The sequence below is a fragment of the Amblyomma mixtum genome, chromosome 1 (genome assembly GCF_055824585.1).
Source record: "Amblyomma mixtum isolate Tamu chromosome 1, ASM5582458v1, whole genome shotgun sequence".
NCBI classification, from domain to species: Eukaryota; Metazoa; Arthropoda; class Arachnida; order Ixodida; family Ixodidae; genus Amblyomma; species Amblyomma mixtum.
In genome coordinates this window covers 83,487,680-83,509,200 of record NC_143012.1, presented here as the reverse complement: position 1 = coordinate 83,509,200, position 21,521 = coordinate 83,487,680, and the positions used below count along the sequence as shown (strand labels likewise).

The following is a 21,521-nucleotide window of genomic DNA, read 5'->3' as shown; positions in this document are numbered from 1 at the left end:
CATGATGTTGTGGGGGCACATAACAAAGCCAAAAAGAGGCATGACGGGGAGTGTGCCCCCCAGTGCAAGGCGTAAGCGGTTACATCGGAGTGGTGAGAAAAGAAAAAAAGGCTAAACACTGGAAGTTAAAACTTAATAAAAAATAGAGACAATATTAAACATCATGTGGCATCTGCGTAGTGCAAGATGTTTGTAATTACATAGGAGCGTTATGCAGGCTTGTCAATGAACAGAACAACAAAAAGATCTTGTAAAGAGGCAGACGCATCCGTTCAAATTCGTGGAGATGGTAATTTAAGCGATACAGGTGTTATGTATACTGTTAAACATTCGGGGAACCAGAACTCGAAACATTTAGCGACCATAGTTAGTGCGGGAGCGAGGTATTTACTAGTCATTATTAGCTCGTGTAGTGTAAGTTTTGTCTTTCGGGGTTTAGGTCAAGTGAGCTAGAATGTCGAAAAATGGGTTCTTGTTTTTTCGGTGGTATTTATAAGGAGTAAGTTGTACAGCTCATCAACAGGTGTTATTCTTAATGAGACAGAAAGGGGAGACGTGTTTGTACCATAAACAACGCTGCAGTGATGCGAATAACTTTTTTTTGCAGATTTTTCAACTTTACTATGTTTGAGAATGTTGTTGCGCCTATACAAAGTGACACTATGTTAGATTGGAACAAAATAATGAATGATATAAGAACACCTTAAGCTTCTGCGGTAGTAGGTAGCGTATACCCTAGATATAATCCCATTACTCTGGAAAGTTTGCCGATGAGATAATTGAAATGATTATCTCAGAGCATGTTCTCATGATGTATAACACCGAGATTCTTTATTTGAAGGAACAGTTTCTAATGAGTTGGAATCGAGTGTTAAAACAGGGCTAAAATTCCATCCCAAAGCCGGGGAAGCCGCCGAAAGACCTCGGAAATTTCCGGCCTATATCCCTTACGCCTGCTTTGTGCAAGCTTACCGAAGAAATGCTTGCCACACAACTGTCGTGGTGGCTTGAGCACCACGGTTTCTACCACCCCGCCCAAACTGGCTTTCGGACGTCCTTATGTACAGAAGATGGATTGGCTGTTTTGGCGTCAACAGTTCTGGCATCAACTCGCAGCCACAATCTACGTACCGTACTCGCCATGGGCCTTGAAAAGGCGCACGACAATATCAGTCATGCTGCTATCCTGGAATCCCTTGACATGTTGCATTTCGCCCTTAGAGTGCGCAATTTTGTAGAGTTCTTTCTGCAAGGATGACACTTTTCCATACGCCTCAGTGGTGAGGCCGTCGGATCCTTTTTGCGCGTTGTACCCCAGGGATCGGTATTGTCGTCAACATATTTGATATTGCTTTTATCTCCCTTTCTTGGCGCTTAAATGATGTGTCTAAAATTAAGTTTTGATTGTACGCTCACGACATCACTCTGTGGAGCCCCCACCATGACCTGCTGTCTCAAACCTCCGCCCCATGATCAGCCACATATATTACGTCGACTTATGCGTCTTCACTTGGTGTTCAGGTTTCAGTGGGCAAAACCACGTAGTACGTGTCATTCGCCAACCGCTGGGGACGCCGTAAACTCGCTGCGACACCAGTTCGTCCCCATCTATCCGGAACTCCTTATCAAAAGAGAGTTCGACCGTAAAAATCTTGGGCTTGACAATACACTAGTGATGAACAGGGACTGTTTGGCCTTCTCAAGCTAAAAAGCAAGCGATTCAGGCGTTGGTTCTGATTGGACGCATTGCTCCTAAAACGGGCGGCGCCCGCTCTCATGTTGCACGGCAGCTGGTGCGGACGGTTGTGCAACCGCGCCTCGTTTACCTAGCCCAATTCCAGCATTTGACGAGGGCTCAAAGGGATCGCTTTGAAGTTGTTAATCGAGAGGGAATGAGAGTCACCACTTGCCTTCCCCGCATCACCCCGATCGTGGTGCTCCAAGATCATGCGCAGCCGAATACACTAGATGAGCTGGTGCAGCAACGACGTGCTGCCCGCCTGCTTAAGTCTAACGTTACACACGCAACGTGTGCACTCAGGGCATATGCTTCATCGCACTCCATTCTACAGCCGCCTCCGCTAGTTTTCCCTCCCTGGCGTTTTGTTCAGCCAAGCGACAACCAACCCACTGATCTACGTCGGCCATCATCTACCCTAGCGGCGTCGTCGTTTTGCGAAGGATCTAAAGAACAAGACGCACATCTGCCGTTTGGCTCCATCGTTTTATACGTTGTCGCAAGCATCCAGGCCTGCGAAACAACGACTTCAATTTACTGCCCTTGCCAGCCTGCCCTGAACAAAGCGTCCAGGTTTCCCCCCCGAAAACCTCCTTCCTCTTTCTGTGCGGAGATGCTCGCGGTTCAAGAGGCACTTTGCTCTATGGTCGCCGTTCCTTTGGTACCTACGGCCCGCGTTGTAATTCGCACCGACGCCCTTCACGCCACACGCATAATAAGACGCGTCAGTCGCACCCTAGAAATTTGCCATGACATCCTTCGTCTCGCTGCACGCATCCCGCAGCCAATAGGTATTGAGTGGCTCCCTCGAGACCTCCTGAGCTCCCGAAGCCGGGCAGATTCTGTAACCCGCCTTGCAACCCCAACCTCGTCTTTGCCTCGAGTCCTCACTCTGGATGACACCACCCTCCTTTAAACAAGAAAGGAACACCTCCGGCGCCGCACACGTGCTCTAATCCCTCCGTGTGCGGTAACCCTCCCCCGTGGTCTTACCCGCGCAGAGGGGGTTGCGCTTCGGAGGATCCGGGTCGGGGTTGCCCTAACTCCAGCCGTGACACAAAAGTGGCCGTAATTCGACGGTTTATATCCCCGTCCCGGGTGCCCAGCCTGCAAGAACCGAAATCTTGAGGCCGACATATTCACCTCCTGCTGTGGGTTTTCCCGCGGTGCTGAAGCCGACAAGAATTCGGCACCTGGTGGCAGCGGGTCTTTCATCGAACAATAGTGCTTCATACACCGCTTGAACACAGGGACCGCATCATCGTTCTCTTCCCGATTTCATTAGATCAGCGATCCTTTTCTTATTTATTTAGGCATCCACGTCATCTACCATTATATACCGTTTTTTTTTTGCACTGAGGCAGTAAACATCGCATTAAAAATAAATCTGCTTATAGAAAAAGGCAACAAGTTTTCGGACACTTGGCTATTCATAAATTAGGACCTAGTTGGTCTGTGTTATTGATTTTGGCAGACTGGTGTTGGACCTACTACTGATATTGAGCTTACAGGTGTTGGGCCTACTGGCATTGGCCCTACAGGTGTTGGGCCTACTGGCATTGGCCTTACCGGTGTTGGCCTACTTGTGTTGTCCTGCTGTTATACATGCTAGGGGCCTTTAGTTTCTTGAGCATGGAGGTGCGGCCGCTTGTAGACGTTCATGCAATGTGCAATGCAATGAGCTAAGACAATTCTCACTTTTTAAACCAAAGTTTTAAACCAGAGGCTTAGAGAAAATGTGCACCTCTAGAAAACGTTCACAGACGATATTACAGGAACAGCTTTATTCAGGTCTGACACTACTTTATCTGCAGATCCCCGGATTCAGCGCACCCTGCTTGCGCACCGTGCTTGCGCGGGAACAGCCGCTGACCTCGATGCACGTTTGCATCCGGCCCATTTTGAATCTTTGCGTTTTTTTAATGTTTCGGCTCATTAATACTTTGCTTCCCGTGAAAGTATCCCCATTGTTATTCATATTGCGCAGTAATCTACAGAAAAACGCAAGCTTCAATTTGTCTTCGGTGTCCGTTTAAACTCAGCGAAGTACTAACGTGCAATTGTTTACTGTTAAAATTGGCAGCGATTATGCACTAAGGTTTGAAACCATTCAGTCATCATATAAACGACACCACAGATTTTTAAAATTAAATTCACATCGCACTCACTCCTGAAAGCATATGAAATGTCTACTGCAATTATACAGGTCTATTTACTGACAGGATTTATTTGCTGTTGCAGAAGATAGCTATGTAGTGTTTCGATCAGCTGCATTACTGTCGACAGGCCCTTCTTAAATCCGTGTTTTTTTTTTTTGCAGCAAAACAGATCATTGTTTTCTAGATATTCTACTAAATATTTTGCAATCACATGTTCTAGAATTTTGCACGCCATACAAGTGTTTGAAATTTAATGGCAGTTATCCTCTAAGAGCTTATTACGTAGTTACCAGCAGACGAATGCTGAATCCACTGACCCTCCGCACCGGGTAGCATGCAACATTATTCCAAGTTTTGCTGCGTGCTGTATCAAAGCCGGGACTGATCAATTTAAAGAGAGGGAAATGAAACGTAATGGAAAACAAGAGCTAGAAAATACAGCCCATTGAAATGCAGTACGGAAGCCGCCGATAGCGGGTTGCGCTGCCGCGGTTTACTGACCTAAATAGAGCGGAGAAACAAGTTTCCCGGCGCTGAAATGGGTGGCACGCCAACGGCTCCCTTCCCATTCCCTGTGGGATGGCCGTGATCGTATAGTGGTTAGTACCTTGCGTTGTGGCCGCAATAACCCAGGTTCGAATCCTGGTCACGGCACTATTTTTGTATAATTTTCTTTCCTCGTTTATGTGTAAACAAATCGAAACTACAGCGTTGCCGATTTTTGACAAACACGTTTTTCATGCATACATCGCAATTTTAGTGGTCAGTTTGATATTTTGTTTTTCCGCCATTGTATTTCCTTTTTTTTCACCCAAGATCGTAACGGATTATTACGCAACCTGGTGTCCCTTCCATTCCTCAAAAACGGCCGAACGATTTCGTGAGGCCGCCACGACGCGTTCCAACGATGTGTGATTGACGTCGTTTGACGTTAGACACAATCAGGCACACTTCTGACCGCTTACGAGGTTCTGAAAAATCAAGGTTTATAGGCCGAGACTGCAGGCAACCTTTTTCAGATTTGTTAAATGTACGTTGCTTCCAAGGAACTGCCATCTTAACCAGGCATCTTAAGCTGATAGAAATATGACTGAACGTCTCAAAAAAGTCCGTAGGAAAGGCTTATATCAAAAACCTTTCCAAGAAATTTGTAAAGCGCGTATCACACGTTATGTACACAATTCCATTAACCGGTCGAAGCCTGAATATGCGCGGCAAACAGGAAGATGCTTCAACGAACGGCCTTGAGAGCATTCTTTCTTTCTTTTTGTTTCATTTTTCTAAAAAGAAAATAGGACTGGAGCTAAAAAGGATTCAGGAAGATCTGCAGTAGTGCTTTATAATTTATTGATGTTTATATGTTTTTTAACTTGTAATGAAATATATGTTTGATAAATAACTTCGCTGTTGAAAGGGAACATGGCTTACCATATTAGGTTTCAAATATTATATACAGCTTTTCTGCGATTCCGACAGTACTTATACTTAAGAGCTTTAGTAGAGCCTGACACTAGGGCTCAGTATGTTAACTTTGTGTTTGTGTTCATACCATTTGTGTTTTAACCAAATGGTAATACGTTCACTAAACCTGCGTACAGATCCCAAAGGTTTGCCTAAGTCTGCAGCTGATTTTTTTGCACCTCTGTTCCATGGCATATCGTTTTGAAACCATGCGCCCAAGAATTTTCCAGCTATGACTTCTTGTCATTGTTTGTTGCGGAATAGAATATAAATTTCATCACGTAGTGTTTCGTTTAAGGATTTGAATACAAAATATCTTGTTTTGCTGACATTTAGCTGCAACTCATTTATCGGCAACCGGTCAGAAGTGCTGTTTACGTAATCATTGACTGATTTTTTCTAGAGATGCAGTGACGCATTGGAGAAAAACAGGCTTGTATGTTCTGCATACATGATGATCAGGGGTAACAAAGATGTTGTGGGAAGATATTTATCTACATATTAAATAACAATGATGTCAGTATTGATGCTTGTGGAACGCCATCTGAAGCTATATTTGGCGAGGACTGTTCATTGAAAGGTGATCTTGGCAGCTGACTGTTTTTTGAAGGACGAAGGGAGATATTCTAGTATCACTTTATGATACACTGTCTCTGGTGTGCTTGTAGGTTCAACCTTGAAAATGCACTATATCTGTGCAAAGGTCCGGACACGGGACATAGAAAAGTAATTGTGGCCATTTTAATTATTGAACAAAATAATTGAAATTACTTCCGGCGCCTTCTGATTTCCTCTCATCAAAAGAACTTTCCTCTATGATTAACACCGAGAGGAGATGTCGCGGCAACCAATCACGACTCGTGTTAAACTGCTTCCGCCCGTTCCCAGATTTAATTCAGTTCATCTTTACACCAATTTCCTCGCCACCTTCAAACGCCTTAAGGCTGTCCGACACACATTCCAGACTAGAGAGTCCATTCATCTTCTCTGCGAAAAGTAGACTGGATTCGTGGCCATGCACACGATCCACTAAATATTTAAACGGATGCTGTGGCACATCTTGACGCATCAGACGACCCGCCACCTTCACCTCTTTGCCCTGACCTGTTCTTGTTACATGTTTCCGATTCCCAAGTTCTGCGCCAGTGAACACGCGCTCTAATTCCTCCGTGTTCGCACTCTCTTCCCCGTAGTCTTAGTCGGCAGGAGGAGTTATCCGTGCGCCGGATTCGGGCAGGGGCGGCTTTGACCACATCTGTCCGTCGTCGGTGGCGTTATAAAGATCTGCCAGCAACTGACAGGTGCCCTCACTGGGGCGCTGCACCGGACATTTGTGATGTGCGGCACTTGTTGTGTACTTGCCAGCAACGACCCCTATTAGAAAACGGCTCCTCGGGGAGGCTAGCCTGCGATGGAATCGTGAAGGACACTATGTGAAGTGGACAATGGACAACGACTACGCCGGCGACCTCTGCGACTGTCTCATCGAGACTGGACTTCACTACTTCTTCTTTCTATCGCCTGCATTCCTTTCCCCCTTTGTCAACATGTCTCACGGCACACTTCTCGAATAAAAAAAAAAATTGCCGACGATTACGGTACTTCTTAATGCGAAATTTGAGCGCAGCTCATCAGCTGTTTCAGCTTTTCGATAGAGTGAGGCAATGAATTCGAGCAAGACATGTATATACAATTACAGACAACTTGTTATTTTTCACACATTTTCCTTCTTCAAGAAACACTCCACTAACAGTTCTTGACTGTCATGAAGGAAGCCTTGTGGTCGGAGAAATGGGTATATGCTCGACTTGCTGCACCAATGCCTGGTTCTCAAAGACGAGGTCTGCACAAATATTTCGCGAAGTTGTCACAGCCCTAGGAGGCGTTACGAGCGAGAGGAGCGGAATGTTCTCCCGCATAAGTGGTAAGAAATTCCCGCTTGTCTTTACATCTACATTAAAGTCCCCACCCACCCTGCCACCTTGGAAGGTGTTTAATGGTTGATCGCGAGAGTTTGCTCACCCTTGTCAGCACTAACGCATGCAACCCAGTAGTAGTAGTAAAACACTTTTAATCAACCATAATTTATAGGCCGAGCATGTCGACCGCCTGGGCGACCAGAAGCCGCTGTTCTTCTTCCCCTTCAGCGCCAAGCCAGTCGAGCCAGGTGGTGATGGATATAGAGGGTGGGTGGAAGGAACCCGACTGCTGAACAGCCGGGCAATAGAAGAGGCAATGGGCCATGTCCGCATAGATACAGGGGCAGTTGGGACAGGAAGGGTCCGAACGATAGCGATAGAGGAAGAGGCGGGACGGGGTGATAACTGCATTCATCTGAATCTCTCTCTCATCACCCCACGGGCCGATGAGCACAGTACAGGCGTCCACTGACCTAGGGCGCCATTATGCGCACTTCCTTTCCTTAAAATGATCGGAGTGTAAAACGTGGTCAACGCCAACGCCAATGAACACAAGGAACGCCGACGGCCTATGACTTCAGAGCCGCGTTTATGGCACAACGTTGTCAATGCCAACGCAAGTAGCGCACATCTGTCACTGCCTCCACGTAGCTTAAAGCACGATTGAGGTGTCCACTGTTTCAAAAGGGCCGTTATGCGCCTTCCCTCTGGTTCAGGTGTCTACCGAGATGTGTGAGACAGATAATGAGCATTTCCTTTCCTCAAAAACCTATTTACCAATTTTACCGTCTGGTTTCCAAGCTCCCACTCCATTGGTTTCGCAGTTTAAATTCTAGTTCACTATAGTTTAAAGTGTGTCCACTGCTGGTTACAACGGACAACGGCGACGCCGCGAAACGCAGAAACGGGCGCCTATGAGCTGCGCTCTAAGGAAGGAAGGAAAAACTTTATTTTACTCTAGTCCTTTTTCCTGCGGTTTGGGAGCATCTTCAGAGACGTTTTCTCCTTGATTTTACCCCCAGGAGTCTTCTCTGTCGAAGTCGTCCGCCTCTAATCAGTGGTCGGTTGCCCTCAGTCCAGGGCTCCGCTGGCCACTGCCGCCCGTTGAGCTCGCTGTACCAGACCTTCTTGGTCTTCACAGCAGTCGCTGGACAGCAGAGTCTCCCACTGCTCCGCACTCGGGTTTTGTATTTTGGGGACCACGTCTATCTTTTGGCAGGCCCATGTGATGTGATAGAGAGTAGGTTTTCCGTCGCACCAGGGACATTTGTCCGCGTATATGGTAGGGTGCATTTTGTTTAGTATATGTAGGTTTGGGAAAGAGCCTGTTTGTAATTGTCTCCAAGTGACAGCTTCCTCTCTGCTGAGAGATTTGTGCGGTGGGGGATACCGCAATCTAAAAACAACTGGCGACACAAATGTTCAGGGGGCACTTTGACTGTCTAAAGTGCGTAGAGGCGAAAGCGTTTTCCGCACCGCTTTGACTGCCTCTGTGGCACTGGTGACGTCACACATAATGGATGACGAAAAAATGACAAATTAATAATTAATGACTAATTACTTATTAATCCCTTAGTACTAATTGAATACCTATTAATGTATTAATGGCGCTTAAGCTTCGCCTTTAGGAGTGGAGCGCGACAGCGTGTTGTAGCGCTGCTAGGGAGTCCACGGAACGCCACCGTCCGTTCGGCGCGATGCCCTGCCCTTTGAACGCAACGCTTTTTGAGGAAAGGAAGTGGCGCTGTAATTCTCAGCCATCTCGGCGGGCACCTTAACCGCACCGTACAGGAAGGGAGGTCTCAGCACGTCGGGGCACAATCATCAGCAGAAAAATTTAGGAAGAAGTGTTAGCTCTGATACTAGTTACAGTCGAGGTCGCGTCAGTAGGAAACACAAGGCCATGCAAGTGGGACCAGTGCGTGGTACCATTGCTACACAGATTGGGTTCCAGCTAACTGGCACAGAATATTCGGAGTAGAATCAAAAGATTCAGCGCGCTACGGAGCACAATATTTTTAGTCCACTCGAAGCGTAGCCGAACAAAAGGATTCGCACTGACGACCTTTGGTCACCCAAACAGTGATTTCTTGAAACTTCAAACGCCAATTACGGCAAAACTAATGGACGTATGATATTCGAAGTGGTGTCAAACGACTTGTCTTCTTGCTGGTTTGGTTTGGTTTGGTTTATGGGGTTTAACGTCCCAAAGCAACTAAAGCTATGAGAGACGCCGTAGTGGAGGGCTCCGGAAATTTCGTCCACCTGGGGTTCTTTAACGTGCACTGACATCGCACAGTACACGGGCCTCTAGAATTTCTCCTCCAAAGAAATTCTAGCCGCCGCGGCCGGGATCGAACCCGCGTCTTTCGGGTCAGCAGCCGAGCACCATAACCGCTGAGCCACCGCGGCGGCTTGTCTTCTTGCGCTGTATGCGTTGGCAACAAAAAAGTAGATATCTAACAATGATTAGAAATTTGTTCCGGATATAGCAAGGATGGCTAATAACGCAATATTTGTTCGATATTGCTAACTCTCGGTAATCATGCGCTGCTTCAGCGTTTTGCTCTTTAATTTAAAAAAAAAATATACGGCAGCAAATTCGTGAACTCGAGCGGCGCGCGAGGATTCTTAGGGCTTTGGAGGCATTCGTATTATTTTTGTGAAATAAAGAGTGGAGGATATACACACACAAATTTTAAGGCGAAAGCCTTTAATGCCTCATGCTGTCGTTAGCAATCTGTGTCGGCAGCCGTGTCTGCGTCCGTGTCGGCAGCCGTGTCGACAGATGTGTCCGCGTTTTGACGGGCGTCCACCGAGATATGAGAGACAGTTACTGCGTAATTTCCGTTCCTCAAATACAATTTTCAGTTTCTTCATTAAGGCCACTCTTTCTTCTTTCACTGCCACTTCCTGCCTTCCTGTACGGTGCGGTTAAGGTGTCCACCGAGATGACAGAGAATTACAGCGCCATTTCCTTTCCTCAAAGAGCGTTGCGTTCAAAGGGCAAGGCCGAACGGATGGTGGCGTTCCGTGGACTCCCTGGCAGTGTTACAGCACACTGTCGCGTTCCACTCCTAAAGGCGAAGCTTAAGCGCCATTAGCAGTCAATTAGCGCTGAGTGATTAATCAGTAATTAGTCATTAATTAGTAATTTGTCATTACTTCGTCATCAATTATGTGTGACGTCATCCAGTAGTGCCGTCACCAGCGCCACAGAGGCAGTCAGAGTGGTGCGGAAAACGCTTTCGCCTCTAAGCACTTTAGACAGTCAAAGTGCCCCTTGAATTTTAAGTTTTTTCTCGATAGTAGAATACGTGCCTGGAAGAACTAATATTCAAAACGAACTTTCGAATCCAATTGAACCACACAATGCCACCTAATCTTGGTGGCATTTTTTTCTTCTTTATAATGATGCGGAACCCTGCTGAAAAAAGTTCTATGATGCAATAACGTCATAGATCATTCATCATAGAATATCATACTATCTGTATGACATATCATACAATCTGTATGATATATCGTACAATTCGTATGATATATCATACAGATTGTATGATATTCTATGATGATCTATGAGGTTATTGCATCATAAAAATTTTTTTCAGGAGGGAAGACACTACTATGCATGAATCAGCATGTCGAACTGCGCGCTACGCACCTCGAATCGGCGTTTCACCTAAATGCCCTGTTCGATCGCTTTTGGTGATCGGTAACGGGTCGACTAAGAGGCCATGTCGAGCAATGTCGGACCAAAATTTTGAAAATTGAAAAACTGCGAGGCACTCGTGTGGAAATACTGAAGACAATGGTCCATTTTTCTGATATTGAGCAAAATCTTTAAAGTGTGTCCATCGATCGCATCGTACAGTTTAGGCTGCCATAGGAAACCAGTTTTGACGATATCCGAAACGTTCATAGAAGAAAAATACAAGATTGCCGTCGGAGTGACATCTTTCATCATATCAAAGAATTCCGTTCATTCGATTAAAAAAAAAGCTTGTTTGAGGATACTCGAAAAACAGATCTAATCACACCGAAACTTTATTGAATAGTGCCCCAGGGCGGTAGCGGGCGGAGTGGGTGAGGGAACAAACGCGGGTCAATGGCATCCTAGTCGAAATCAAGAGGAAGAAATAGGCTTGGGCAGGGCATGCAATGCGAAGGCAAGATAACCGTTGGTCCTTAAGGGTAACGGAGTGGGTTCCAAGAGAAGGCAAGCGTAGCAGGGGGCGGCAGAAAGTTAGGTGGGCGGCAGAGATTAAGAAGTTTGTGGGGATAGGGTGGCTGCAACTGGCGAGGGACAGGGTTAATTGGAGAGACATGGGAGAGGCCTTTGCCCTGCAGTGGGCGTAGTCAGGCTGATGCTGATGATGTTTGCTTGAGGACACTCGTGAATCGTATCTAATCACACCGAAACTTTATTGAATAGTGCTCCAGGGACCCCTTAAAGAACCCCAGGTGACCTGGACTAATCCGAAGCCCGCCTCTGCGGCTTCTTTCAGGAACAATGTGTCACTTCGGAATGTTAAGCCCCACAATTAGTAATTTATTTACTAATCTTCATCGCTTGCTTAGGCTTTGAAATCAATCGGACTGCTGTAAGGATCTCGCCACATGCCATACAAAGATGCATAAACTTGCCCGTCGCGCCAAAACACAGCCGCAGAGAACTGTTTTCTCACAGCCTGCGTTTCTTGGATCTCAGTTCTGGCTTCGTTGCTGAGTCACGTGACGTATTCCTGATGTGTACGAGTACTTGTCCTGCTCGGTCGAATGAACCGTTGGTATGCCTGTGTGTCGTCTTTCATGTGTCGTTGCCTGAGCAGCCTTATAAGGTGCACTGAAGAGGAATCTGCACTCCTTTTACCGCGGGAACTCGATACACACGTTCAAAGCGTTCTTGGAAACTGAATTATTGCCCTGTGCGGCCGATTTCCCTATTTCAAATCCGATTAAACGTCCCGGCTCCCGCCTTTTTTCTTTTTTTTTTTTTTAAATCCCCGCATACTGTGGGAGGAGTCGAGCAGCCTTTCACCCATTCCCGTGGCGGCTTGCCGCTCTGCTATCGGCGGAGTGATGCGTAGAGCCCACGCGTATTTTTATTTCCGTGGGCCGAATTTTCAGCTATGCAGACTCTGACTATAGACCTATTTATTCACGAAAACCTAAAAGAAACAAAATAAAAGCGAAAGCAAAGTCGCCGCGCGACGCCTAAAAGGCACTCTATGCGTTGGTCGACTCCTCTCACCGTCTGCGGAGAATTCAACAACAACAACAAAAGAAGGCGGGAGCCGGACGTTAATCCGGTTTAAATTAAGGAAATCGGCCGCACAGGGTAATCATTCGAAGTTTCTAAGAATGCTCGGAAGGTGTAGATCGAGTTCCCGCGGCAAAAATACGAGTTCAGATTCCTGTTCAGTGCACCTTTAACGCTTAGCAAATAGCAAAGGTTCTCCGCAGGGAAGAGCCGACACAACTCAGAATGGACAGATGCCTTCTTCAAAAGAATCAACAGGTAACTTTATATAAGTATATAGACAGTATGTGTAGGCTCTGGGCATGATAAGAGCGGACGCATACGCTTTGTTATGGGTCCGGACACACGTTCTCTGCTGAAGAATCCTGCAGAGACATGCTTCGCTGGTGCACTTCTTGCGAAATAAATAACCCGATGAGCCACTAGTGATTGGCCCCCACACCAGCGGAGAATCCTACAGAGACATGCTTCGCTGGTGCACTTTTTGCGAAACGAATAATCCGATGAGTCACTAGTGATTTGGTCCCACACCAACAGAACCAGTGGAGTCGCCTTGAGCGGCCGATCCTTGCTGCCGCTGGACGCCGCCCGGCGACCGTCGCCACTAGGCCTAGGTCGGTTGCACTGGAGTCGAACATGCGTAGAGAGAACAAGAAAACAGAATGTCACTCGGAGGACAGGTGGTTGAGCATCGTGCCATACCGATGAAGAAGGGTGGCCCACTTGTGCTTGGACCCAGGAGAGTGCCACCATTCACCAATTCAAGAGGAAAATGAGCCATCTTTTGAACACCCCCGAGTGAAATTTTGTTATGCATACCTGCTGCATTCATTGCTACTCCTAGTGTTCTGTACTGTTTGTATTTTGTTCTGTGCGAATGTTTTTCTTTTCTACACCGCTTACTATCGTTCATTGTTGATTACTTCTTCAGTGTTATTTCCTGCCTGACCAGTGCTTGTGTAATTACATTATGTTGAATTCCTGTCCCGCTGTGTTTGATGTATCACTGTTCTCACTGATATGTTACTCTGTACCATCTGCACCGACGTGTAATGCGGGCGTGTTAGGCCTCGTCAGGGGACATCTTAGTCTCTTTTAGCCGCTCAGTCTCCTTTAGTGTCACTGCTTTTTTTTCTGTGGAACAGAATCAGCGGTCTGTCCATGGTCACATTGGTACTCCAACACAGGGTGGAGGTTACATGCTGCTTAATTTCACATGTCTAGAAGGAAAAGTAAGGGAACTGATGATGGGCCAAATAATCTTGCAGCTATGACACTGTAACACACCCCCGTTAGATTTCACATCTCAGCGACGTTGCTACTCCGCTAGCTCACTGTTTCGGGAAATATTATAGATATATGTTCGATATATGGCATAAAAAACAGCCTATTCTACACATGTGAAATTGACCTGAAACAAAGAGCTCACTGCAAGGCTCAACGCACTATCGGAGAAAGCTGCGAGTTCCCTTTGTAGACAATTGGGCACATAACGAGTCAAAGGGTTAAATGACCAGCTGCTTACCGACACCAGTCGCTACAATCTACGCCGGCGGGACATGACTTACAGGTCAAGTGACTGGGCGTGGCTACGAACTCCGACTGAACGCTGACGGCACAGTGAAGAAGCACTGCGCCGTTATGTCGGATTTTATAAAATAATGTGACTACTCTGCTAAATTATTAACGAGCTCATTCCCAATTGCTGGATGTATACAGCGAGAGCACGCGAGGATATCAGTTATGCGTGTTTTGCGACAAAATTAACACTGCGTCTGACTGCTTGCGTGCTAATGCGTCTTTCGACAACATTCGGTAGCGTCAGATAAAGACATATTTTCATGGCGAGGGACAGTTCGCTCCTCAGTGACATACCAGTCGCCTAGCTGGCCGCGACAGGAAATGGCTGGAACGTAGGCAATAACGAACATATTTCTCTAGTCAAACAGCCCAGTTTTTTCTTTTTGCTTGATTCCATCCGTAGATGCGTACACACGTACGGTGGCTGCAGTAATATAAAGGCGTGCGCTCTTCAATACGCATAGTTTGCGTCAGAGCCCGTTCTTTTGTGTCTGAGTCACTGCGGCAACTCGCACTGAAGAAATGTGAAAACAAAAAAGCCCACGTATTATATCGACGTCCGTGGCTGTTCTGACGTCCATATACTATATCGACGTCCATGGCTATACTTTGACGTCTTAGCGTATTTCTTTTCGCGCTTAATTAATGAAGTTAATACACCTCATCAACGAAATTTTTCCCACGGTAACACTTTATCACACACTATCTGTCACAATCACACTTTCACGCATTTATCTTCAGAGAACGGCGTGATCGTGCGGACACGTTTTGCGGACACTTCTTGCTGACGCGACCGAGCCATACAATACTGTCGCATTAAAAAAAAAAAATGACTGAATTTGTTTTCTAATAAGCACCTTCTGCACATGCGTATGCATCGAAAACCTGAGCAGAAGGTTGCAAAGTGTAAGACGTTTACAGGAACTTGGTCACTCCTTTGTCCTAGCCTATAGCGCTGGCCGAAACATGAACGACGACTAGTCTCGTTTAGTGAAAGATAGGTCATAATTGGTGAGCGTGTTCGGTGCTGACAGCACGCCATCATGCAGGAAGGTCACTTACGTTGCTGGGTGCTGCAAGACAAAGAAACGATTAGAGCTACTGGTGCGGGCAGGGACGGTGCTGTATTTTACAAAAAACAAAACAAAACAAAACGAAAAGAACAGAGTAAGGAAGAAAAAAGGCCGGCAGAGAAAGTATTACTGTCCCTGGGTGCTTTGTTTGCGCGTGATATTTTTGCATGCATTAAAGTTCTTTTCTACGACTGCGTGTAAGAAACCATCCGCAACGATTTATGAAAAATGGTTGCATCATAATTTTGACACAAAAATCCATGCCGCAAGCTAGCCTCCGACGTGACTAGCACATGCAAGCTATATGCAACGAGCAATCATACTGCACAAGCCGGAATACGATGAACCGCTGCGTCACAATTTTGGTACGAATGTCATCACACGAATAGCGCCAAATAGAAGTCGGCCAGTGAGGAGTATATAAGGAAGAAGGAAATGTATAGGATAGTCTGAGTGGCGGTCATCGTCTTGCTGTGCAAGTCATACGGCCGCTTGATGACGTCACCGTATTTTTTTTGCCATCGCTGCAATTTTCTGCACCGAGTACACATATGCTCACACGCACGGCGCCGCATTTCTAAGGGGACTAGCAATGTTTTCGCATCAAAAATCAGATCCGGGCTCAGCAACAGCTACATGTACCTAGGACATCTGCTCACCTTTGGCTGCAGGCGCGGATAAAGACACAAGGCAGAGAGACGGGACACTTCGCCCCCTCTTTCTTCCTTGTGTTGTGTCTTTTATCCGCGCCTGCAACCAAAGGCGAGCAGTTACCAACTTACCCAGCAAGACGTTCTTTTAAGCTAGAACATGTGACACGTGGTGCGGAGATATAAAGGGCCAGACAGTGTTACAGGTAGCGCAGAAACAGCGATGGGAGGGAAAAGAAGAAGGGAGGAAAGTGACGATTTGTGATTTGTGCCAGAAAGCACAGGCGATATGTCACACTTGAGGGCATGGTTCTAGAACAAGCGGGTGTGGAAAGTAAACAAGAATAGACACCTTTAGCATACCGTGTACCTTGTTACCGTTACCGGAGTGCCATGAGGCCGCCCACCGCCGGTGAGCATGCACTGATTGGTCCCGATGCTGCAGGCGCGCGCCCATGGATGGATGGATGGATGGATAGGAGCGCCCCCTTTGAAACGGGGTGGTGGCAATTGCCACCATGCTCAGCTTTTCTTCTTTATTTTTTTTGTTTACTGTGTTGGGAATTCTCATTAAGAATCGCCACCATCTTTACCTACGGTTTCCTACAATTCTAACCTTATGCCAAATCTCTGCTTTTCAGCCACCAATCCTCCAATCGCTTTTTGCTGACTTCCACTGCAGATTTATTCACATGACCATTGTTATCTTTAAACCCTAGGGCCTCAGAAAGAGTGACTGTGCCTGCATCGACATCCGGATGGATACCATCACATTTGATTATGAGGTGTTCAATTGTTTCCACAGATCTACCACACACTGCACATGTGTCTTCTTCGTTAAATTTTTTTTTGTAGCTGCGCGTTCTAAGACACCCTGACCTATCTTCAAAAAGTAGGGCACTGCCTCTTGAGTTATCATAGAAAAATTCTTTCCTGATCTGCCTTTTCCAGCATCGATATAGATCTGCACTATGTTCCTTTTCCATTGAATTCATCCAATTTTTAACTTCCGAGTTTTTAACCTGTCGTTTAATGCTATTTCTTTCTCCGTCCTCATGACCTGCATACTTACTGGTTAGTTTTCTAGTTCTTTTCCGCCACTGTGAGTCAACGCTCTTTCTGTATAAATATTTAAATACCTTAGCTGCCCACCTGTTATCGTCCAATTTCCTCAGGCGTTCTTCATATAGTATTTTACTCTTAGCTTCCCGTGCTTCGAACGATGCCCAGCCCATATCCCCTTGTACTGCCTCGTTTGTGGTTTTGCCGTGGGCACCTAGTGCTAATCTTCCAACAGCTCTCTGATTTACGTCTAATCTCGACTGAACTTCTGCCCTTAAGCACAGAACCGCATTGCCGAAAGTAGGTCCCGGCACCATTGCCGAGTACCGAGTGCCCAGCTGCCGAGTACCTGGCGCCATCTGGCGCCTTCGAGGCGATTTGCGCATGCGCATTGGCTGCGCGCTGGCGCCCGGTACTCTGGTACCGGTAATTTTAATACGGTACACGGTATGCTGAAGGTGTCTTATGACGACTACACAGAACGCTACCTTTCAACCACTGAACGCCAGGCGTTTATGTCGCCGTTCTTCATGCACAGAGCGTGAACTTTCTATTTTCATGTTAAAAGTTAGCGTTCTCTGTCGCCGCCGTTCTTGTTCACTGTTGTCATCCGCTCTGCTTGCACCATTCCTTTTCATCAAGACCAACTGGCATAGCCGATGACTTTGACAGATATATGGCCGTCCACAGCTGCGCCCGTTGTCACTGAGTATACATACAGTAGCCACTCGCGTGCCCTGTCCTGCCACGTCGCCCACGGAGTGGCTCACTGTTCGGCAGCAGTCGGGGGAGGGCATATCCCACGCGTGCAAGAAGGGCTGCGTCACCTTGCTGCCGGACCCGCGTCCGCCCTGCGTATAGAGTGAGAATGCACTCCGTTTCAGGACGGTTTTGAGGCTTGAAAAATCACTTTTCTAGAAGGGCCCCTTCTCAATACCCTCGGGCACGTCCGAAAGTAACAATAACCGTCAACAAATATGACACTATGAAAATCGTTCGCAATGAGATCAAAGAACGGGTTCGTCTAGAGTATATAGAACGAACCCTTCTGGCGAGGGGTGTGCTATCCATTGGAACGAATGGAAAGTTTCTTGATGGCAAAAGCCAACTGCATTGAAAGGACACTCGGGACAGCTTCGTACAACTTTTGTTTTGGTAAAAATCAAATTAATTCTGTGCATCTTTCTCTGTTTGTCGACGTTTGACTGGCCTCAAAAGACGCATTCATTATTGAGCAAACCGCATTTAAAACTTTTGCCCCCGCTAGATTCGAACTCATACGTACCTACCGAAAGTGACTTCATTACCACTGTATTGAAATTAATGGCGGTGTAGCGTACCCTTTGGGACCCGTGAGAAAAAAAAAGGAAAACTGTGTCGTCATGCGTAATTGGTGGTGATGGCGACGTGAGTACTTCGTTTCTTGGCCTTTTCTAGCAAAAGAAAGCACGGTTTTCAGGCAAATTAGCACACTTTTCGTTAGAATGCAGTGATCTATAGATACAGACCTCTGTGTATAAGAAGGGTAGCTGTGTGCTGCTACGAGCAACTACGGGATCATCCAAGAGCGTTCGGAATTCAGATGGGTGTTTGGTAGACTACCAGTACCACAACATTTAGTCCATCGGTACGAGCGTGGGGAATCCATACGAACTGAACCGGGAATCATCGAGTCAGCGTGGTTGGCTGGTGTGCGGTCCGATATTTGCCCACGGCTGAAACCAGGTATTTGTGTAACGTATTCTTCAGCGCTCGTCTGCAAGCTCTTAACACTCGTTGAAGTTTACGGCAACTTAGCACATCACTGAAGTATTTAATGGGCGTAAAGACTACGTAAGGACTTATCGGACTCCCAGCTGACTGGACAAAGCATTGTCGAATTCCTGGGCCGCCAGCTAAAACTTTAGAATTATTTCTTATCAAGCTAAACACTGGTACAACGACCGCATTTATTTTACCGTCAAGTGTCATGACTTTACAGAGGGCATTGACCACTGTAATATTGTTTCGCGTGGTCACGTGAAGCTTTTTTCTATAAATTACACAGTGATCAGCATACAGGTGCATAGGAGACGATTAAATTGGGAAATTACGGAAACCTCATTTCCGTACAACTTATAAAGTGCAAGCACTTAAGCATAATTTTCCAGTCATCCTAAATAAATTCAAACACATAACCAATCCTACACTGAAACTGTTACTTGACCAATTCTTGTCTGCATAGCTGCACCTTTCTTTACAAATGATATCAGACGTGCACAAGTGTACTCAATTAGGTATAATTATTAATGTAGGTTGGAGATCATCTGTATTGTGTGTTGCCTTTTTTTCCTCGAAATATTACCAGTTAATTATTTGGTGAAGAGTTTGTTAATGCTACTGATTGCTTAACCTTAAGGTTTATTTTTGAATAGCACAAAATTGTATTCTAAAACACTATGTGTAAATTTCCTTTGAAGCTATAATCGATATTTCGTCAAATGCTGTTTGCTGTAGAACTTGTGTGAAATTTTAAATTTAACTCTTGTTAATGTATATTTTGTTACTTTGCTATTATGCATGTTTTTTATTATTATATTGTGTGCAAAACATATTCTATTTTTCTTTAATACTCTGCATCATCAAGCCATCGCCTACTGCCTCGTTGGTGATTTCGTAGGCCTTTATCAAGCTGTCAGGAACAGCATTTTGCCTATAAACTCGCCATAATCTTTCTGGAAATGAATTGAAATCAAATATAAAAGGTAGCTAGCACTTAGGACTGAACTTTAGGGGCCATGTGATGTTAATCAAGCGAAGTCATAGCTTTTAGCATTGAGGTATTGAGGGCGGATAATAAAGAAACATTCAACCAAGGTGAAAACTTAAGAATCAAGGTTTAGTGCTTAAACTCTAAGCAATAACAAAACGCGATTAACATTGTCGAAAGCTTTGGAGAAATAGAAAGAAAAAAAAAGTCGCAGTGCAGTTTCAATGAAAATAAGCGTCGGAAATTATGTTGAGCAGACGTGCAATATGAATGAGGTTAACGGAAATGAAATATGTGAGAATACAAAATATCCTCCATGAGTTTGCATGGACTGCTTGTTAACGACACGGATCGTAATTAGACGGCAAGGCAGCCGTCGAAGTGGCTCATCTCTTATCTTCATCGGCTGCTGACCTGAAAGACGCGGGTTCGATCCCGGCCGCGGCGATCGCATTTCGATGGAGGTGAAATGCTAGAGATTCAGTAAACAGTTTCAGCGCAAACAGTGACAACCACAGGAGGACGGTACACACACACACACACACACACACACACACACACACACACACACACACACACACACACACACACACACACACACACACACACACACACACACACACACACACACACACACACACACACACACACACACACACACACACACACGCGCGCGCGCACACACACACACACACACACACACGCACACGCACACGCACACACACACACAAGTGCTAGTGTATGTGTGCCGTCTCCCTGTGGTTGTCAGTGTTTGCGCTGTAACTTTTTACTCATTTACTACGCACCAACTCGCCCAAGAAGTTTTAATGAAATGCTAGAGGCTTGTGTACTGTGCAAAGTCAGTGCACGTTAATAAAATCCAGGTGGTCGAAATCACCCGGAGCTCTCCACTACAGCGTCCCTGACAACCTGAGTTGCTCCGGGGCGTTAAAACTACAAACAATTAAGAGCAAAAAGCTGTATCCCTGATTTATGTACCTTGCCTATTTTCCATTCTAAAGGCGTTGGTTCGGCTGCTGACGCGAAAGACGATGGGTTCGATGCCAGCCGCGGCGGCCGAATTTCGATTGAGGCGAAATTCTAGAGGCCCGGGTACCGTGCTATGTGAGTGCACGTTAAAGAACCCCAGGTGTCGTAATTTCGGAGCCCTTCACTACGGCGTCTCTCATAGCCTGAGTCGCTCTGGGACGTTAAACCCCATAGATCAAACCAAACCAGAGGCGGGGTACCGTTGATTAGCGAATGCTGAACAGTTTGGTTAGAAAAAAACGAGAACTACACTTTAGCTTCTCTGCCAGTGATCGGCAGTTGCTGCAGAATCCATTGATCGGCGCAATGGGATTGTTTGAGATCTAGTACTGTGTAACGCACTGGCGAACAGCCGTTGCAGCACAAAATGTGAGAACCGCCAATGGCGGGCACTTACTCGTCCTCGATCTGCATCCTCTGAAGTGTCGCGGCTCCAACACTGCAAGAAGGGCGCAGGTGATCAGTACAAGACGAGATAAGCATTGCCCCCCTCCCCACAGCTTACACTTGGCTCTTCCTGCGCAAAGAAAGAGAGAGAGAGAGAGAGAGAAAGTCAATTGAGGTTTTGTTCCAATTTTTTTTTTCGAAGCGGGCTATGGATGTTCAGTCGCGCAATCTAATGAGCGCAGTGCAAAGCCAGTACTTGAATCTGCACTCAACTCAGAGAAGATAGGCGAAAGAACACTGCAGGCAGTAGGCAGCGAACTCACTGTGGTCCTACTCAACGATTCCGGACAAAAAAATTTTTGAGCGTTAAACTATCTATAAACACAATTTTTTCACATAATGCAGGATTTCACTGTAACAATCAATTTATCC

General features: G+C 46.1%; 1 long non-coding RNA gene and 1 other non-coding gene across 2 annotated transcripts; one reads left to right on the top strand and one right to left on the bottom strand.

The window, feature by feature from the left end:
• The first annotated feature begins 4,479 nt into the window (after positions 1–4,479).
• On the top strand, positions 4,480–4,551 carry TRNAH-GUG (transfer RNA histidin (anticodon GUG)). Its single transcript has one exon. It is a non-coding gene; the product is annotated as a tRNA-His (tRNA).
• An 8,329-nt stretch (positions 4,552–12,880) lies between these two features.
• LOC149367003 (uncharacterized) lies at positions 12,881–21,126 on the bottom strand. Its single transcript, XR_016286948.1, has 3 exons — positions 21,100–21,126; positions 17,731–17,754; positions 12,881–13,161 (listed from the first exon to the last, which is right to left on the bottom strand). It is a non-coding gene; the product is annotated as an uncharacterized LOC149367003 (long non-coding RNA).
• Between the last annotated feature and the right edge of the window lie 395 nt (positions 21,127–21,521).